This window comes from Triturus cristatus, chromosome 12 (assembly GCF_964204655.1).
Source record: "Triturus cristatus chromosome 12, aTriCri1.1, whole genome shotgun sequence".
Taxonomy (NCBI): domain Eukaryota; kingdom Metazoa; phylum Chordata; class Amphibia; order Caudata; family Salamandridae; genus Triturus; species Triturus cristatus.
The window spans coordinates 216,175,577-216,195,703 of NC_140595.1; the positions used below are offsets into that span (position 1 = coordinate 216,175,577).

Below are 20,127 nucleotides of genomic sequence, written 5' to 3' on the forward strand. Positions count from 1 at the left end.
TGTGTTTCGACTCAATGGTCACAAAGCGGAAGGTCAACGTGATGATCTAGTGTTGGTAAACTCCAGCACCAAGCACCCTCTGCAGTCGTGGAACAGCAACAAGCTGTTGCAGGACAGGCCCTTTCTAGATCAGATTCTATAAGTCAAAAACACCACAGACACCTCTCAACTATACAAGCAATGAGGGCTACTTCTCATCAGGGGTACCACATCAACGACCTCAAGGTTTTTGCTATACATCTCTCCCTCAAAGACTTGCATAGCTACTTACATGCAAAACAGGCAATATTATTCTTTTCCCACATACTAGTAGTTAAAGCCTCCATGGAGGGGCATACAAATATTCATCCCTCAATGGGTTCTCCCTGCACAAGCCAGGAATCTCAATATTGTCCTCACTAGACTCCTGGGGACCCCTTTGAGCCTTTCCACTCCTGCACACTCCAGTACCTTTCCTGGAAGCTTCTCTTGAGGCCATAACATCTCTAGACTTATCAGTGAGCTGCAAGCCCTGACATTACAAGAACCCTTCATTCACGTTCATAACGATAGAGTGGTACTCGGGACTAATCAAAAGTTACTTCCTAAGGAGGTTTCCCTTTTTTCACCTCAATCAAACCATAGAGCTCACAGTCCTTTATCCTCAGACAGACTCAGTGGTTTAAAGAGCCCCTCACACTCTAAAAGTCAAATGGGCTCCCACGTACTACACTGGCAGGAGTCAGTCCTTTCACAAAACTGATCACTTGTGCATATCCTTTGCTAAACCCCAAAAGGGCCTATCCATCTCTAAAGTTGGCATTGCTAGATTAATAGTCAAGTGCAGCCAAACTTGCTATCATAAAGCCCTCCCTGTCACCCTGGGTGCACTCTACATTCAAAAAGTCACCAACCATGGCTTTGCTGGGAATTACACTAGTAGCTGACTAGTGCAAAACAACTGCTTGGTCCACCCCACACACATTTACTAAACATTATTGAGTGGATATCTTAGCCAGACACCAGGCAATGGTTGGTCAAATGGTCTTTAGGACACTATTTCACACCTGCATCATTCACTTGGTAGCCACTGCTTGTAGAGATGTACTACTTTACAGTCTATCCAGAGCATGTGTGTCCACAGCAACACATGCTATGAAAGGAAAATGTTACTTACCCTGTAAGCATATGTTTGTAGCCTCTAGTGCTGAAGAGTCACATGTGAACAACGTCTTGTCCAGATGTGGCTCTGTCCACTGAGCTCCTTAATGAATGAACTTCCTTTCGAAGTACATGAGTATCATACTGCGTTTACTCACCACTCCATACTGCTCTCTTCTGCTGTGAGAAAAACAATCTAACATGGAGTTGGTGAATTGGCAACAAAGGGAGGAGTCTCTACAGCATTCCACACTACGGACAGATGCTAACAGGATGACATTATATGTATATATATATATATATATATATATATATAGATTTGTTTTAGAACATATATATATATCTATATCCTACTGGCAGTCGCCAGTAGGTAGTTATAGATAGGACCATGTGTTCATCGGAAAAGCATTTTTGGGCTTGCCTATATCTTTGCCACCGGTTCACGAATCTTCATGAAATTGTTTTAAAAAAGGGCCCCGGAGATTCTAACTGCATGGAAAGTTTCTGGGCGATCGGTCAAGCGGGGGCTGAGAAAAAAGGGTGTCCACAAAGTGTTTCCCATGTTAATTTTCGTAGACCCTATAGACACGCCTGCAGCCCGAACCCCTGGACAGAATCACATGGAATGTGGCAGAAAGGTAGCTTTTGGATTGCAGATCATGCTTTTTGTTAGTTGGTGTATATCAGTTCAGTAGTTTTTGAGATATTAGGAGAAATCCAAATTTGACCATTTATGGATGTGAAGACTCCCTGAACCCTCCCAATATTGTGCAGAGATCTGATCGTCTGCCAACACTTCAGCCAGGAAGTGCTACCAAACATCTTGGCACCAGACAAAATGTATTTTTTTTTAAAGAAAAGTGGACAGGGTAGGATACCTTGACCTCCCTACCTCGGGTCCTGGAGTCCCCCTGGGACCCCACCAGGGCTAAAAAGCATTTATTTTTTAAATGTCACCAAAAATTGTAATGGATCGGAGACTCCGGCTTTTTTTTTTTTTTTTTTATAAAACAAGCACAGGCTCCCGCACCTGTTTTGAAAAGAGCCCCCAGGTGGGCCAGGCCCCAGGGGCATTTTTTGTTTTAAAGGAGGGGAGCACAGCCCCCCGCCTAATGATCTCTGACCACCACCTCCCTGGGGCTTTATTTTTATAAAAGGAGGGGGGGGCGTGCGCCTCCCCCTCCTGGGCTTCGTAGAAGCCCCAGGAACCACCACCTCCACGGGACTATTCAATATTAAAAAGTACTGGGCCATATACTGCCCCGGGGACCACCACCTCCCCGGGGGTAGCCTGTCAAAACAGAAGAAGGGGGCCACACAGTCCCTAACCTGGAGCCACTAATGGGCCTGGGGATTGCCACCCCCCAGGGCTGGCTCCCTATGTCCCGGGATGGCCAGCCCCGGGGCATAGCTGTTTGCTCTGACTTGGCAGGAGCTTTGACACCTCCCGCCAAGTCAAAGCAAATACTACGCTTCCAGCAAGCGGGAGCTGTTAAACTGCTCCTGCTTGCTGGAAGTGGATTTTTCATCTCTTTCCCTGCCTGCAGACATGCAGGCAGGGAAGGTGATGATAGTATTGCTCTTGCATGCAAGAAGGTGCCTTTCCAGCAGCTCCCTGTGTGCGATAGAAATTCTGGCTCCTGCAGGAGGCAGGGAGCCAGCTGGGACCACGGGGGCATTGAAGCTCATCCCCTGGTTCCCATCATGCAGACTGGCTGCCCTGGGAGGGACCAGGGCACCCAGTGAGAGGTGGCCTCCCCCATGCAATTGCGGCTAGTGGATGGGGTCCCTAGTGCTAAAATCTGCCCAGGGAGGGCATGTGGCCCCCCCTCCCCGTTTTAATTAATTGTATGTAAAGTTCGTCCCCCTTTTCCCATGTTGATGGAGAGATTAACTTAAGGGCCTCGAGCATGTGACATATTATTGATGCAGAGGAATACAAGGACATCTCCAGCAAACAAATATGCACTTACTTCATTTAGTCAAGAGGAAGTACCCCTGTCTTAGTGGAGATTCATCTCTTTGCAGTCTTGTCAACTTTTCTTGAAGAGATTCACATTATCACAGATATGTGGATGAAGATGCTCAAGGAACAGTCATATTGCCGAAATTGCATGCACACTAGATCACTGGAAACATTACCTTGTGGTCCTTTACACAGCTGTAGTGCAGAATATGCATAAGACATTTACGCAACAAGGTAGCACCTACTAATTAACCAGATGAAAGTACTCTAGTTGGGTAGACATTTTTGGCCAAACTGGGGACTCTTCTGGGAAAAAATTAGTTTACAGTCTGGACAAGTGTGCATTTCTCAGAAAGTAAATCTCAACGGGAAAAACTTACAAATATAAACATAGCAAGTGCTCCAGTTGAAGCTCCACTTCCGTAAAGCACAAACGTTCATATCTTCTTGGGCTTGATGAAGACAAATCAAATGTGTTTCCTCTTGTATTCGACAATGTAAAACAATCTGAAAACTTAAATGGAGGTGAATGCGTCTCTGATCTAATGGTGCGCAATCTGATCCTTAGTGACTGTGACGAGTGGTTTATTTCTTGTCATCTCCAGGTGAGAGCAGTCCATGGTTCTCCCTTCTAAATACCCAAAGTGTGTGCATTCTCAAAATACATAGCGCCATTCACACACCCACTCACAGACACACTTCGGCACTCACATACCCAGCCACTTACACTCCCACTCTCAGACTCACAAAGACACTCATAGAACCACTCACAAACCCACATAGGCACTCTCACACACACTAACAGACCCACAGCACCACTCACAGACCTAGTAAAAGATATATACACAGGCACTCATGCACCCCCACAAACACTCACACCCCCATTCACAGACCCATAGCACCACTCAAACCCACTTATAGACCCACACAGACATTCACACACCCACTCACAGACTGATAGTGCCACTCACAGACCCAAACAGATGCTCACACATCCACACACAGACTCTTACAGCTACTCACACACCCACTCACAGACCCATACAGCCACTCATAGACCCACTCACTGACCTATTAAGCCACTCACACACCCACTCTCAAAGTTTAAAGGTTACAAAAATCCATTGAAATTCACTGAAAAAACCCAAAGGCTACAGGGACATCACTGTTAGCAAATAGAATTTTTTTTAAACATTAGAAATTCACTGAAAAAACAAAGGTTACAGAGACTTATAATTGAGCTCAAATGTCACTGGTAAAAAAAACAGTGAAATTCAGCAGTTATAGTTACCTGGGCTAGCTATACCTTATGCCCTCGCAATGCACTGCTTATGACCACACTTATTACATCACTCATGACATGGTCAGTGACATCGCTGATGAAAACATCCACAGAACCATTCACACACCTACTCACACCCCCAAACAGCCTTTCAGATACCCACTCACACACCCACACAACCACTTACATACCTATTCACAGGCCCATACAACTACTCCCACATCCAGTCACTCAACCACACAACCAGTTATTAGCCCATACAGCCACTCACACAGCTACTCATATACCCACGTACTCACCTATACAGCCACTCACACACCCACTCACTCAACCATAGTCTCTCAACTCAGCCACTCACTCACCCATACAAGCACTCACACAACCACACAACCATTTACTAACCCATTCACACATCCATACTACCATTCACATACCCGCTCACTCACCCACACAGGTATTCACACAGACACTTACTCGCCAATACAGCCACCTACACAACCACTACCATTACAGCCATGCACACAGCCACTAAGTCACCCACATAGCTACTCACACACCCAGGTATGACTCCATACAGCCACTCTCACACCCACCAACACACCCATAAAGGCACTCAGACACCCACTTACACATGGATACACACAGTCACACAGCCACTCGCATAATCTATGTTAAAGAGTTGAATCATTCATTAGTTGTACAGAAAGTATACTAATTTTACTTTTGTGGTACTTTAGTATATATGTTTATTACTCAAACTTTTAGAAATCACTCACAAACACTGGAGGATGCCATCAGTGATCTCATCAGTGATGTAATTTGTGATGTCATCAGTGATGTCATCGTGATGTCACTAACCACATCATGAGTAATGTAATATGGAGGTCGTAAGCAGTGCACTGCGGGGGCCTAAGTTATACTTAGCTCACGTAACTATAACCGCTGAATTAACCTTTGGTTTCTTCAGTGAGTATATATGTATATATATGCATTCTGGGTTTTGTGGAATTACTGGAGTGCAGCCAAATCGCTGATGGTGCAGAATAGAGGCGACACCACCAGACGCTTCTTCTAATACAAAGACTGCCATCTCTCCATCAAGAAAAGGCCTACACTCGAATCTCTGGAATAATCAATTTTATTTCAAAGGCAGCACTTGTAAAAACTTGGAGCGCGTTTCGGCAGGAGCGCGTTTCGGCTGCTAACTCAGTCTTTGTCAACCATAAAGTGCATTGAGGTGTTAGTTTAATTTAAATCCTTTCCACAGGTGTTGATTACATGAACATAAAAGAGTTACTATTATCTTTCGTGTTTAAAAAATCTCTCAATAATGTAATTTGGCAAACATTTGTAGAAATATATACTTACAACATGTTCCTTTCCGTTCCAGCAGAATATAAAAATCATTTGCCTGAATTTCATGTTGGCATCGTGCTTGCTGCATATTCTTCATGGAATCTGTGAAAACATCAAAGTCCTTAATCAACATGTCCATTTCAAACGTGCTGGCAGCCTTCCACAAATGTACGATCCACCGTGCCGGTAAGTATTTAAATAGAGTTCATACTTCATGTTCTGCCACCTACATTTGACTTTATGATGTATGCACATTTTTCAGTTCCTTAGTCCACGAAGTTATACATCAGCGCTCACCTTTTATTCACTGTTTCCACTACTGGAACTTGCATTTCTAATACATGCGCTGTCAAATAATAAAGTGGTCTCAGAGATTCCCTGCTAGGCATGGGCCTGAAGCTTTGCCAGGCTCCGAACATTGCCTTAAATGCAAAGGGCTTCATGTAAAGCTCGAGTCCCCGCCAAGGCTAGTCCTAAGACTCCCAGCGCCGAACATGTGCTGTTACAAACAACCCATCCATCCTTGGTTGTTCCCATGTAGTGCTCGGGGGCTGGGCTCTCCAGTGCATACAACTGCATTCTGGGGTTTGTGGAATAACTGGAGTGCAGCCAAATGGCCGGTGGTGCAGGATGGAGGCGGCACCACAAAACGCCTCATCCAATACAAAGCCGGCCATCTCCCCATTAAGAAAAGACCTGCACTCGAGTCTCTTAAATAATCCATTTTAACGCGGAACGCGTTTCGGCTGTTAACTCAGCCTTTGTCAACCATAAAGTACATTGAGGTGCTAGTTTAATTTAAATCCTCTCCACAGGTGTTGATGATCACATAAACATAAAAGAGTTACTATTATCATTCGTGTTTAAAAAATCTCTCAATAATGTCATTTGGAAAACACCTGTAGAAATATACTTAAAACAGTTTTTAAGGATTATTCCAGAGATTCGAGTGCAGGCCTTTTGTTGATGGAGCAACAGTTTTTAAGGATTATTCCAGAGATTCGAGTGCAGGCCTTTTCTTGATGGAGCAATGTCTGTTGGGACTTCACAAAATTAAACATGCATCGGCAATTCCAATAGTTTGAAGACTGCATAGTGCCTACATTTATGCACCAAGCTAAATATGAATACTATACAGTGACACATCGACATGGCTTGGTGACAAGCGGCACATATTGAACAAATTATTATGATGAATGCACATCCAAATGACAACCAATGATGGAGTCTGCAACCATTCACATCTTGATTTCATGAATATTAGCAATATCTAGAGCCTTTAATTATTCAATGTGGGGCAATATCTAGAGCCTTTAATTATTCAACGTGGGGCAATTTACTATTTTTTCCATTTTATGTGGTTTATCATCTGAGTTATCCTTTCAGCCATCCTTTCGGATATAAATTGTGATTAGTAAAGCATTTTAAATTACCAACGTTGACGATAAGTAATTGACACTACTCGAAAGAGATCCAACACCAACTTATAAAAATGGAGCTTATTTTTATATAAGTTTAGACAGCAAAAAGAAGTCAATACAAGGCGGATAACTTGAGTTATCAATTTAATAGTGTTCAAGAAATAATTACTTTGCAGAGCTGTCAAACTTTACTGTTGCGGTCAATTCAGAAAATCTCAGGTGACACGCGGTGTGGGAGGCTGGTCTTAGTATATGGTGCTCACTTATGTAAGCATAGCACTCTGCACTAATACAGGCAACCCTTATGGTGATTTTAGTGGTCTTAGAGAGCTTTCTAAGGTTGTCTAAGTGGTAGCTGTGGAGAGCAGCCTTCGAGCTTAGTCCAGAAGGAGTGTAAAGCAGCTTGTTTAACCAGTACTTAATCTTATGGCATAGGTTAAGTGAAAAAAAGAATCCCACAGTGTATTTATAAAAATATGTTTTTTATTACTAACACTCACTAACACATTTGTACTATCTCCTACTCCGAGATAGAAACACAATGCACACAATACCTGGGAAATAGAACGGTAATTAGCACGAACACACAGTGGTCTCCAGGGGGAGGCTACCATATACTAAAATAGACTGAGTCTTCCTGTCCCAGTCTCGGTTTCCAAATCGAAGTCCGATGCGGTCAGTCCGACATGGTCAGTCCTGTCAGGGTTAAAACACCGGTTACGCACTGCCATTGAACGCGTAAATCCGGAAACAAAACTCCGTTCCTGAACTACGATCCCCGTCATGCATTGTGAATCACGTTATACGTGATTCAATCGTCACAACGCTCACAGGTAAAAGACGGCTGGAACCTGTGAACGCTGCTGATTATTCCTGAATTGCAGCCTTTGCAGGATCTCCTTCGGACTTCGGTTCCCTCCAGGCGGTAAGGGTGAGGTGTGCACCTTTCCTTTCGTACCGTCATTTTGGTGAGAGGGGTACGAGGTGATCACTCTTCGTTGCCTTCTTTGTTTGTATTTCCCCTGTTGGCTGAGACCGGCTGTTAGCGGTCTCGTGCAGGGGAAATTCCAGCCTGCTTTGGCTCATTGTTGCTTCCTTCATTGGCCGAGACTTGCACTTAGGCGATCTCTTGTGAGGAAGACATTGGATCCACAAGTGTTGTGGATATTCTTTGCATACCTTCTCCATTGGCAGAGACTGACCTTTGGTGGTCTCTTTGTGAAAGAGGTGGTTGTGAAACCGATTCCAGGTATAAACTTATGCTGCATTGATTTATGACGCTTTTGCCAGAAATTGTTAATATGGCTCAAAGCTGGACCAACAAGAATAGAGTTGGATTATTGTGCCAATAACAAAACAATATTGCTCTTCATCGTGCCAGATGGCTGAGGGAGCAGTGTGTATATAGAATCCCTGTGTTTTCTGTTTGAGACATTTACTGGATGATACAAGACTTTGATTGTATTCCAAGTCACGTTATCTTCTTTGCTCAACAAGAAGCTTTTGTTTTCTGTTTACTTCCCAGGAGAGAGACTCCTTAAGGGTGTACAGGCTGACACTGCCATTGCATTTACTATCGTTGCCACATGTATTCTTAGGTAGGTGTGGGGAGGGGAAGCTTCAAAATCTGTACTAGAAATAGAACAGGTGGTATTGGTTCAACATGTCTGTTCTCTTTTCCTCTTAGTCTCATGTTGGGAACGTGCATCCACCCTACTCTCTTCTGGCATCAAATTCACGCTATCTTCCTTTTCAGGTAGGGTGTGGGAGAAGTGGCATAATTGAAATGTGGTGACTTTTACAGGAAATCCTATCAGTACATCGATTTACAAATATCTTGTATGTTGTGTCTTCCCCAGATCTCCCTCCCAGCTGTTCCTACCCTTTCCTTCCCTCGTTTGATTTCCCCAACAGTCTGTGTACGTTTGCCGTCCAGGCTTGGGGCCGTCGAGAGGTGGGCCCCATTTGAGCATCAGCACCATCCTGAGGAATCTGGAAGGAGAGCCTGACAAGTCTGATGCAGTCAGAATGTCCACATGTGGTCAGAGTGTACAAAGAATACTTAGGAAATAGAGCGGTAAGTCGCACAAATACACAGTGGTCTCCAGGGGGAGACTACCATATACTATAATAGAGGGATGCGAACCACAACTCAAGTTGAGACTGGACCCAGAAGACGTAGAAGTGCTGGGGACCCAAGGAACCACCGGAGGTAAGTACCCAGGAACCCCGTGGAGGCTGTGTGCAGGGCGTGAACATGACCACATGATCAACACAAGTCAAGAGGTAAATTGTGGTTGCAGTTTTTAGGAAAAAGAACCTTTCCAAGGGGACCCAGAAGATACCCCGTAGAAGATGGAAGGTTGGAGAGCCACCCCACCCGTGGATACCCCAGCAACCAGGATACCTACACCGGGAAGCCGGGTGCTTAGGTGTCAAGTGACATTGTGTGGGGCTGCCGAGCGAATCCCGTCCGATGTCCGTATATCATAACAGACTACTTACATGGGAGAGTTAGGACCCCGATGCCACGGTCTCTCACGACGTCCTCCAGGAGAATAAACACACCCCTCCGTATTTTACCCATACAGGAACCACTCCCTCATGACATCACCGGAGAAGGATGGAACAACCCCAGAAGCAGTGACCCGGCTTAAGTAAAAAGGGACCAATCTAACCACAACGCAGAGGAAGAAGCCGGAGAGAGAAGAAGGCTGGAGAGGAGAGAAACGGAGACACGGGAGATCGTGGAAACGGAAGAGGACGAAGATACCAGGTAGAGCGACGAAGAAGACGGAGAAGACGACGAGCGGTGGTGCAAAGACTGGTGGTCCCCGCAGGAGGAGGCTGGAGAGCGGCCGCAACTCCGGAGAGTTGCGGCGGAGCCGGTGAGTACACCGATTCAGGGAAGGGAGGGAGGCAGTGAGGGGAAGGAGAAAGGTGGGGAGGAAACTGTGTAAGACCCGCAGGAGGAGATTCCAAGAGATATAAAACAAGCAGAAGTAATCATCCCTGATTTATACGCGACACGTAATAGGAACCATCGTGTACCCTTCTTTCCACCCTTATCCCTTAGACACATAAAATCCCCTACCCTCACAAGTGACCCTGACCGACTACACAACCGTAAATTGTATCACCCACTGGGTATGGTGACGGGTTTGCCCAGTATGGGCTTGTTATGAAAGGAGAGGACTGACGGCTCCTTTTGTCTCTCATTTATTTCCTATGAGCCTCCGTGGGAGACCCGCAGTCAAAGAAGAAGGCCGACCCGACGGGGAAGCTAGAGAAGCCACTGATCCTCCTAAAAGCGAGCGGCAGCCCGAAGACCCCGAGGGTTTACCAACATCCTCTTACCCTATTTCTGACTGTGAAAATAAAAGCCGACAACTGGCACACTATATACAGCCTCCTCGTCTGTTTATCCGGCCCGCCCTCCCACAGACATCAGAAACAGCCATAGACCACAATGGGGGACTTCAGGAAAGATGTCGCTGGAGAAGAAGACACAGGAGTCTGATGGAATCTAAAGGTGGATTCAAGGTGTGTAGAACCTGCAAGCAGAGGGGACAGAGTCTATGCCACTCAGGAGTGACTAGGAGGCACGGAAGACGAGTGTCCACTGAGATTGATAGATGCAGAATGGTTGACGGAGCCCTTGAAGATGACGCTGTGCGGACCAGGCGATGCTGTGGAAGACCAGGAGCTGTTCACAAACTGTCCCACATCGGAGGTGGAGAGCCCGGTGGTCAGTGTCCGACAGGGGCACCTACACTCCTTTGCAATGGCAACAGCCGTAGAAATCGAAGATGGAGCAGGGTCAGGACCAGCAAGATCCAAGTGACTCACTACGACCAGGTAAGACAGAGCAGGCCCCAACAAGCAGGGGAGCCCACTGGAATAAAAGAAGACCCTTGAAAGGACCCGTACATCTCTGGAGACGAGAGTCACCCACCCTTAGCAACGGCCAGCCGGCGTGGTGCACAAGGGCTCGGTTCCGGCAGTACCGACGAGGGATACTGGCCACAGACAGATCAGGCCTCGAGAAGTTGCAGAACTGCCACCAGTGTTGCTGAGCCTGTCGGAGTCCGTAGGAGCCGAGGATTAGCAAACCGGTCTGCTATGTTGGGGTGCGTGCGGATGCAGGGGAGTGTCTCCTTCACTCCAAGGGAGATTTCTTGGGGTGTCTTGGATGTCCATACAGGTACCACACAGGGCCAGTGGAGCATGGACACTGACAGTGCAGTGGACTTGCAGGATGAAGAGGTCTGGGGCAGACGGAGTCTTTCTGGTTCCAGTCTCGGTTCCCAAAGCGAAGTCCGACACGGTCAGTCCGACGCGGTAAGAATGTCCAGATGGTGGAAGATGACGCGGACTTAATTCTGAATCGAATCCCACGACGAATCTAGGGATCCACCCTCAGGTAAGCCCTGAAGTACCCTTAGGAAAGGGTTGGGACGATACAGGGGTCCCTACCAGAGGAGGGGCTGGACAGTGGGAAAGATACTCCCATGACCTTTGTCCAGTTTCGCACCAGAGCGGAGCCAATAGCTCCCTGAACTGGTGTGAGCTGGACTATGCAAGGAGGGCACCAAATTGTCCGCGCCACTGAGACTGCTTGAAGGGCACAACACCCCCATCCTGCCCCAATACACTAAACCCTGTCTGAGAGGTTGTCACTCCTACCAGCGACAGGATACCTATTGTTCTGCCCTCCCCTGCTCAAGCAGAAGTAGGGCCGAATCGTGTCTCTAGTTGGCAGCAGCCCTAGCTTGCTGTTCGGTTCTGGGAGATTGGTACCGGAAGCACTGTGGGCCTCCTGAAGGCGATTTACAGTGTATGGAATCATACCACCCACACTGTCTACGGTGTGTGGGGGTATGATTCCAACATGTGTCATGCCAAACATGACAGGGTCGTGACAGCCTGTTTAGAGTTGGGCATTGCATAATGACGCATGACCACTCTACATGTCTCAATGGCTGATGCACTTACAACTGGGGGAAATGAACTCCGAAAATTGAAAGGGTGCCCTGCTCTTGCAGGGGCACTCTCACACTTAAGACCCAACACCCTGCCTTCAGGATTAAAAGGCCTGCCTTAGGGGTGACTTATAGGTTTTAAGTGTAGTGACCTCAGATTTAGGGAAACCTATATCTGTCGTAAGTGGTGTTAGCACCAGCTTACACAGGCTGCAATGGCAGGCCTGTAGTCACAATTTGGGTGGTCTCCCATGGGTGGCATGATACATGCTGCAGCCCATGAGGAACCCCTGGTGTACCTATACCCTGGGTACCTTAGTACCACATACTAGGGATTTACAAGGGTACACCAGTAGCCAATCTGGAGTGTACCTAAGTACTCACCATGCCCAATTCAGGGAGGAAGCACAGAGACTGGGTTCCTGGGTTAGCATGATCCCAGTCAGACTAGTCAGAAAAACATAATGACACCAGCAAAAAGTGGGGGTGACCATGAAAGCAGATCCTACTTTCCTACACTCGGTCACTTACCAGGTGAGTTCAACAGAACCCACTTGGAGTTAAGGTCTTGCAGGTCCACATACCAAGCCTCACCAGTCAGAACAATTTTCCCTTGTCCAGGGAGTCCGGGTGCAGAGGTGACTTGGCTATCTTTGGTGCTGTACGGGAGTCGTGAGAGCACTCATTTCAGGACTCCCAGACACACAGGAGTTATATCAGAGGTGGATACAGGGCCCACAAATGGGGGAAAGGTAAAGGAAGCTCCAACAGGGATGCCATCACCTCCAAACAATGACTAGACATTGGTCGCCTCGATAACCTAACACCTGTTGAGCAGAGACTATAACCTCTGATCACGGGGTGCTTGTGGTGGTAGTAAAGGACTCCTGCCTCAAGTTCATCAGCTCATCCCTCAATATTCTGCCCCACGGCCTTGGCTTCAGCAAAGACCACCTCTGGTTTCTGGAAATAGAAGCCCAGGAACTACTTGCAAAGTGAACCACATCAATGGGTCCAAGAAGTGTACCCCCTCTATTTTTCAATTACTTAGATGGCCATCAATCCTGGGGGAAAAAAGGTGTCCCCTATCTATCACAAAACAACCTGTTTTTGTAAAGGAGGCCCCTGCGTTTTGTGGTAAATAAAATTCATTACCGGGACTTAATTTGATACAGAAACATAATAAAATAGCTCAGTAAAATAAGAGGCAGAATCCGTGGTATTAGAGGTTCGGAATGGGCTTTATTCCAATGGACGATTATAATCGGTTGCTCCAAGTTCCATCACCACGGAGGTTCAGGAAGTGAAGTACATACTTTATTGACAAGAAATGATTTTTATAGAACATACATTACAATGAAGCGAATGCAGTAGGCGTAACAATTGATAAGGAAAATGACGATTCATATGCGTAACCGAAAATGGGTGTAATAAGGAGTAAAAAGGAACATAATTGGTTATGATGTCATATATAGGTGGATCTATAAGATAATACTTGGCATAGATGCGCGCGCAGCAGCATGACGTGTGATTGACGTGCAACTAGGGGGTGAAGGGGACTTGACATTTAGCTCTACATGTGGAGACGAAAAGTCTGGGGGGTCAAGTCAACCTAATCCCAAATCATATCTAACATCCTATGTTTAAAGAACTATGTTATCCACAAAAGAAGGACTCTCGGACAGAATCTATTCTATACTGACTGTGCGTGCGTGTACAAGCGTCTAAGTGTCTACACTAAATGCGAGGGGGTAGGAATATTCCATGGTAACAGGAATATGAATTACTTGCATAAGGACAGAGAAGCCGGGCCTTTTGCTCGGTAGCTGGAAGGATGTTTACTTAAACTATTAGACAGGAATGCATCGGCTGAGGAGCGAAGCAGATAACTCGAAGGTGAAATACAGTTCTTGGCAGAGAATAGGCTGATGTCAGGCTTCGGGAGCCGCGCAGAGAATGAGACAAAGTTCATGGTCACGGATGCAGGTTCAGACTGGGGTTTTCAGAGGCAGAAGGCAAGAAGAGTTTGATGACAGAATCAGGGCCTACTTGCCTGGACTGTAAAATGGCATAAGTGAACCATATAAAGCCGATGGCCTTTCATACTTAGGAATGGAATATCCGGCCTATTCATGGCGGATCTGACAGAGGACATGTTGACGGTGGACGCACATGTGTTTGCGTCTTCATAACTGGAACTGGAGGGAACATACATGTACTTGTAACATGCACATAGAACCGTTGGGGTCCAAGATAGGGGACATAACTGACCAGAAAAATCCATATTTCCACATTCCCTCCTTGTCCCCTACTTGCCCGTTAAGAGATATCAATCTTCATCAATCCATTGATCTGTTCATATAACATCATTTGTTCTTCTTTCTTCTTCCGTGACGAATGAGATCTTGGTGGTGGAATACACGATGTGGCACACAGGCCACAGATCGCTGGTCCACATTGTAGACATAGACAGCAACTGAATAGTATGAGAAGGCCAATACCTAGGAAGGATAGAACTCTCCATCCCCAGGCTGATATCACACTCCAAAACCAACCGGACCAAGTCCAAGTGCCTGGGTTCTGGTGTATCTGGCTTACAATCTTATGAAGGCGAGTTATGGCTTTATATACAGATGGCGAATTTTCTGGTATGAATACGCAGCAGCTTGATCCGATGACCCTACAAGCTCCGCCCCTATCAGCCAGGATGACGTCAAGGACAAGACGATTTTGAAGCACAACAATCCGCATAGCAGACTGCTCTTCTGTTAAATTGCCTAAGGCGGAAATAGTTTCATTCACTACTGCTTCAAGGGTTCTAGTTAATCTACGTATCAGCTTACTATTAGTAACAGTACCTATATAGGGAAAGATGCCTTTATTAAAATCTACATACTTGTCCCATGCCGTCTCAGTATAATCGACAATTGGGAGATCTCTCCGCTCTCTATTGTGTACTAAATGAATATTTCTGTAATAATCAGGAGGAGCTAGGAAAACAGGTGGCAAAAGAAATGCAATGTAGCAGGTACCATCCCAGTCTAGAGGTAGACGCATATATGCAGTCTGACCACATATAAAGTAGGAGTGGCGAGAAGCTCTAAATGAAGATTTGCCTTGATCACTGAATTCTACTGTAGTAGTGCATTTACTATGGCCCATATGTATGGAACCAACCTTTCTTACACACAATTCACCCTTCGCTGGGAATACTGACATGGTTGGTAAAACTAGTTCAACTTCGGATTCGACATTTAGAATCATGAGATTAGGTGTAAAGTTACCTAATCCATATACTTCATTTTCTAGATCAGTTCCTGTTCCTTTGGGGCGACCCTCCTTGTCAGGGTAACAGACTTTGAATAAAACTAGGTTCAGATTTCCCCATACCCAATGGTCTTGGTAAACAGCTGTATCTGAGTCTATGGAATTGATTAAACTAAACCATGCTCCACAGGATCCATTATGTGTAAACGGATGTGGGAAGAAAGGCAGGACTCCTTCATAATTCTGATAGGGAGGGAGTCGGCCACACACCCAACAATTAGTAGCATTACTAGTCTGGTGGGAATGATGTAACATACTAATGAAAGTGTTATTGCGCAGCGCAAGTCTATAAGACAATTCATGCGGGGGTAAGTCACTAAAAGAATGTTCGGCAGTAACATTGTAAACGTTTCTGGCAATAGGGTAATATATGTGCAACAATATACTTGCAGTAATTATTAAAAGACTTAAGGAAAACAAGATTAATAATGTCACTATGCAATGGCTACGCAGTGATTTCCAATACGCCTGTCGTTTCATCATTTTTCGCGACTGTCCATGATTCAGGTCTAGGCGATACATGTCGGAGACAGATTCAACCGCTTCACCTAGGAGAGGACTTAAACAATCAAATCGTCCGACGGTTTGGGTCTAAGTTTCAGCTTATAAAGTTCCTTACTGGTGGTTTCAGCCAAAGGTAGTTTTGAGTCAATGGGTGAGGACATACGAGGTGGGCTGCTTACATCTGAAGGAAGTCCATGAAATTTTTTGATATGACTTGAATGCACCCATCCTTTCCTGCCCTCGATCTTCACGGCTGTCCTTGTGGTCAGCAAGACCAACTTGGGTGTCTTCCACCTGGGCTCCAGCTGAGTCTTTCGATCGAAATTTCTCACAAGCACAAGGTCACCCGGAACTACGTCATGGGGTTTCACCTCAGTATTGTCGGGAAAGGCTGCAGCTACCTGTGAACGACAAGATTGTAGTGCAGACATCAAGGAAGCCAAGTAATCTGTCAGCATATTACAGTCAACATCAGTTATTTTACGTGGTATAGGCGTCCCCCACATATTCGGTGGTCTTCCAAAGATCACCTCATAAGGGGATAGCCTTGTTCGAGAGTGTGCTACCATTCTCATGTAAAAGAGTGCAACTGGTAACGCTACTACCCAGTCGACACCTTTCTCTCTGCATATTTTGGACAATCTGATTTTCAGTATCTGATTATGTCTTTCTACGAGACCTGCTGCTTCGGGGTGTCGGACACAGTGGAATTTCCACTGATATCCTAACAGAAGTGAAACATGTTTCATTAATTCGGATGAGAACGGCTGGCCGTTATCTGAGTGAACAACACGTGGTAAACCGTATCGTGGGAAGAATTCTCGAACTAACTGTTTGGCAGTAGTCGGGGCAGTGTAATCTGAAACCGGGTATGCCTCCGTCCAACGGGACAGAGCGCAGACAACTACGAGAACATATTTGAATCCTCGACATCGTTCCATCTGGATATAATCCATCTGGAGGACTTCAAAAGGGTGATTAGGAGGATGAAATCCACCCTGTTCTACGGGAACACTTTTTCCTGGGTTGAACTGGCAACAGATCATACAGGTACGGACCTTTTGTTTGGCTGCTGCTCGTAAATGTTTATTGAACCAAATGTGTTGAATGCTGTCTAGCATAGCTTTTTCTCCTAGATGCGCTGGACTATGTATAGTGTTAACTATAACTTGGACCATTGAATCAGGAAGGAACCACACAGACTTTTCCTTCATCATCCATCCTTGGTCCGTTTGGATCCCTCCTAATTCAGTCCATTTCTTTATTTCGTCTGGTGTAGCATGTGTCTGTATGTCAATTACGTCAAGGGTAGGATCTTTAACTGTCATACAATGTGTCGGCATCGGGACTATTGTCTTTGTCATGTCGGATGTTTGAGTTTGAGCAGTCTGTTTAGCTGTTCTGTCGGCTAGATCATTGCCTTGAGAAATGATATCAGTAACCTTCGTATGAGCCTTACATTTCATAATTGATATTGCAGTGGGTAGATGTATTGCATCTAATAAGGCATGAATGAGGGGTCCGTGCTGAATGTGGGCACCGTGGGAAGTTAAATAACCTCTCTCTCGCCATAGCACGCCGAAGTCATGTACAACTCCGAATGCATGACGTGAATCAGTGTATATGTTGACTTTTTTATTTGTGGCTTGAATACAGGCTTGTGTCAGAGCGATAAGCTCTGCGGCTTGAGCTGACAAGATATTTATGCGATTAGTTTCAATGACTTCAGTATCTGTTGTGACTGCGTAAGCAGCCACTAACTCTCCTGTATTTGTTCTCATACATGAACCATCTACATACAATGTTAGGTCTGGATCAGACAATGGGACATCGGTTAAGTCTTGTCTGGGTTTCGTCGTTATTGTAATAACTTCGATACAGTCATGGGCTAGTGGGTCTGTTCCGGTTACTGGCAAAAGTGTGGCAGGATTCAATGTGTTACAGCGTCTGATTTCTATATGTGGCTGAAACAATGTAAGTTCGTACCCTGTAAGTCGCGCTATAGTCAAGTGTTGTGTTTGCGTTCTATTTACAAGAACCTCTACTGCGTGTGGTACTTGAACTGTCAATGGATGTCCTAACACTATGGCATCGCTTTGTCTGATTGCTAAAGCTGTCGCTGCCACTGATTTTAGGCATGCAGGCAAAGCCTGAGCTACGGGATCTAATGTACTAGAAAAATAAGCACATGGTTTGTGTGCTCCTGCTTGTTCCTGTGTGAGTACTGACAAGGCAGTACCTTCGCGTTCTGTAACAAAGAGTGTAAACTGTTTTCTGTAACATGGCGTTGCTAAAACAGGTGCTTGACATAAAGCTTTCTTTAGGCTTTCAAAAGCTTGTGTATGTTCCTGAGTCCAAGGGAGGACAGTCGATGTGGCTGCCTCCTGTGTTGTCAACTGAATGAGTGGTTTTGCTAGAAATGCATACTGAGGGATCCACTGCCTGCAATATGACGTGAGGCCTATGAAAGCCCGCACCTCCTTTTGCGTCTTGGGTATTGGCATGTTAGCTATTAACTGAATGCGGTCGGGTGTAAGCTGCCTTCCCTCCTTGGACAGCGAGTGTCCAAGATAAATAACTCGCTGGACACAGAATTGCAGCTTAGAAGGGGACACCTTGTGCCCCTTTTCGGCTAGAAAATGTAAAACTGTCAGTGATGCTTTTTCACATTCCGGTTCGCTTCTCGCGGTGATCAGCAGATCATCGACGTATTGAAGCAGAGCAGTGTTAACTGGCATGTGGATACTGTCGAGTTCTCGTTTCAGTGCTTGGCTATAGATGCTGGGGCTTTCTGTAAATCCTTGAGGTGCGCGTGAGAATTTAAAGCTACGTCCATTTAAACTAAATCCGAACAAATATTGGCTTTCCGGATCTATTGGGACGCTGAAAAAGGCATTCTTGAGATCGATTACAGTAAAGAATGTTGCTTCGGAATCAATAGCTGTCAGTAATGACGAGATATCTGGGACCACAGGAAATTGTGGCACAATGCATTTGTTTAATTCGCGTAGATCAATAACCAATCGATATACTGGCGGGGCCTTTGGATCTGTTCGTTTAAGAATCGGAATTATCGGTGAATTACATACATTGGAGTCTGTTTCCACAACTACTCCTTGGGCAATGAGCTCGTCAATGATTTGTAGTAAAGCCACTACAGCATCTGGTGGTAACTTGTATTGTCGCATTCGTGGTAGCACCACTCCTGCCTTTAATGTGACTCGATATGGTGTAATATTCATGCATCCAACATCAGTAGGGCCTTGTGCCCATAGATGTGTAGGTAAAGTCTGCAGTCGGGAATCCATGTCTCTAGACACATAGTGACCTTTAAAATCACGTAAAAACAACCTTACTCCTTCCGGAGAACAACATATTATAGCTCCTAGAGCTTTCAGTGTTTTTATTCCTAACAGATTTTCTGGACATGATTTAGTAAGCAATAAATCTGTAGTTCGGGTCAAAGGTCCTATCGTAAGTGGGAGAGGCTGTGATACTACATTAACAATAGGTTTTCCTGAAAAACCAAGGGAAACATTTTGAGAGCCTGAGAGGGGTGCCCCTGGAACTTCACTACGTTTTATTGTTGTTCGACTTGCCCCTGTATCAAGTAAGAATTTTCTGTCTTGACCTAATAATTCACTGTGCACATAGGGTCCTTCTTGATCTACTGGTATTTCAATAAGGGGTAAGTCAACTTCCCTCTCTAGGCTTGTTCATGCGTATCGTTGATAATCAGGATAGTCGTACTGTGCGGTCTGGTACAGTTGTCGTGTCGTGGTTTGTGCGGCAGCAACGGGCAGCGCTGGTGCAGCTGGCACAAACTGTATAGACTGTTGTGAAGCTGGCATGGACTGTGCATGCTGCGGAGCTCCTTGTTCATTCTGGTCCTGTCTAGGTGGCCGTGGTCTTTCTTGTGTTTTGCCTATGATGATATTATGTTTCAAAACTGGACAATCGTGTACGTAATGACCTGGTTTCTTACAATAATTGCATGTCCCTTTTACAGGTCCTGCTGAATCACCGGAATGTGTCGTACCCTTTTTATGTCCTTCAGCTGGAACTGTCTGAGAAACTAGCATTTTCATTTTCGTGTCTTTCATGCGTCTGTGTTCATGTTCTTGTTCCTCTCTAATTCTATTGTGATGG

At 45.5% G+C, this 20,127-nt stretch overlaps 1 long non-coding RNA gene across 2 annotated transcripts in view; it reads right to left on the minus strand.

Moving 5' to 3' along the window:
• LOC146773113 (uncharacterized) overlaps positions 1 to 20,127 on the minus strand; it is a 315,939-nt gene that overhangs the window by 62,949 nt on the left and 232,863 nt on the right. For both annotated transcript variants that reach the window (XR_014972201.1, XR_014972200.1), the window contains exon 2: positions 5,757 to 5,846. This is a non-coding gene — a long non-coding RNA (uncharacterized LOC146773113). The remainder of the gene's footprint in view (positions 1 to 5,756; positions 5,847 to 20,127) is intronic.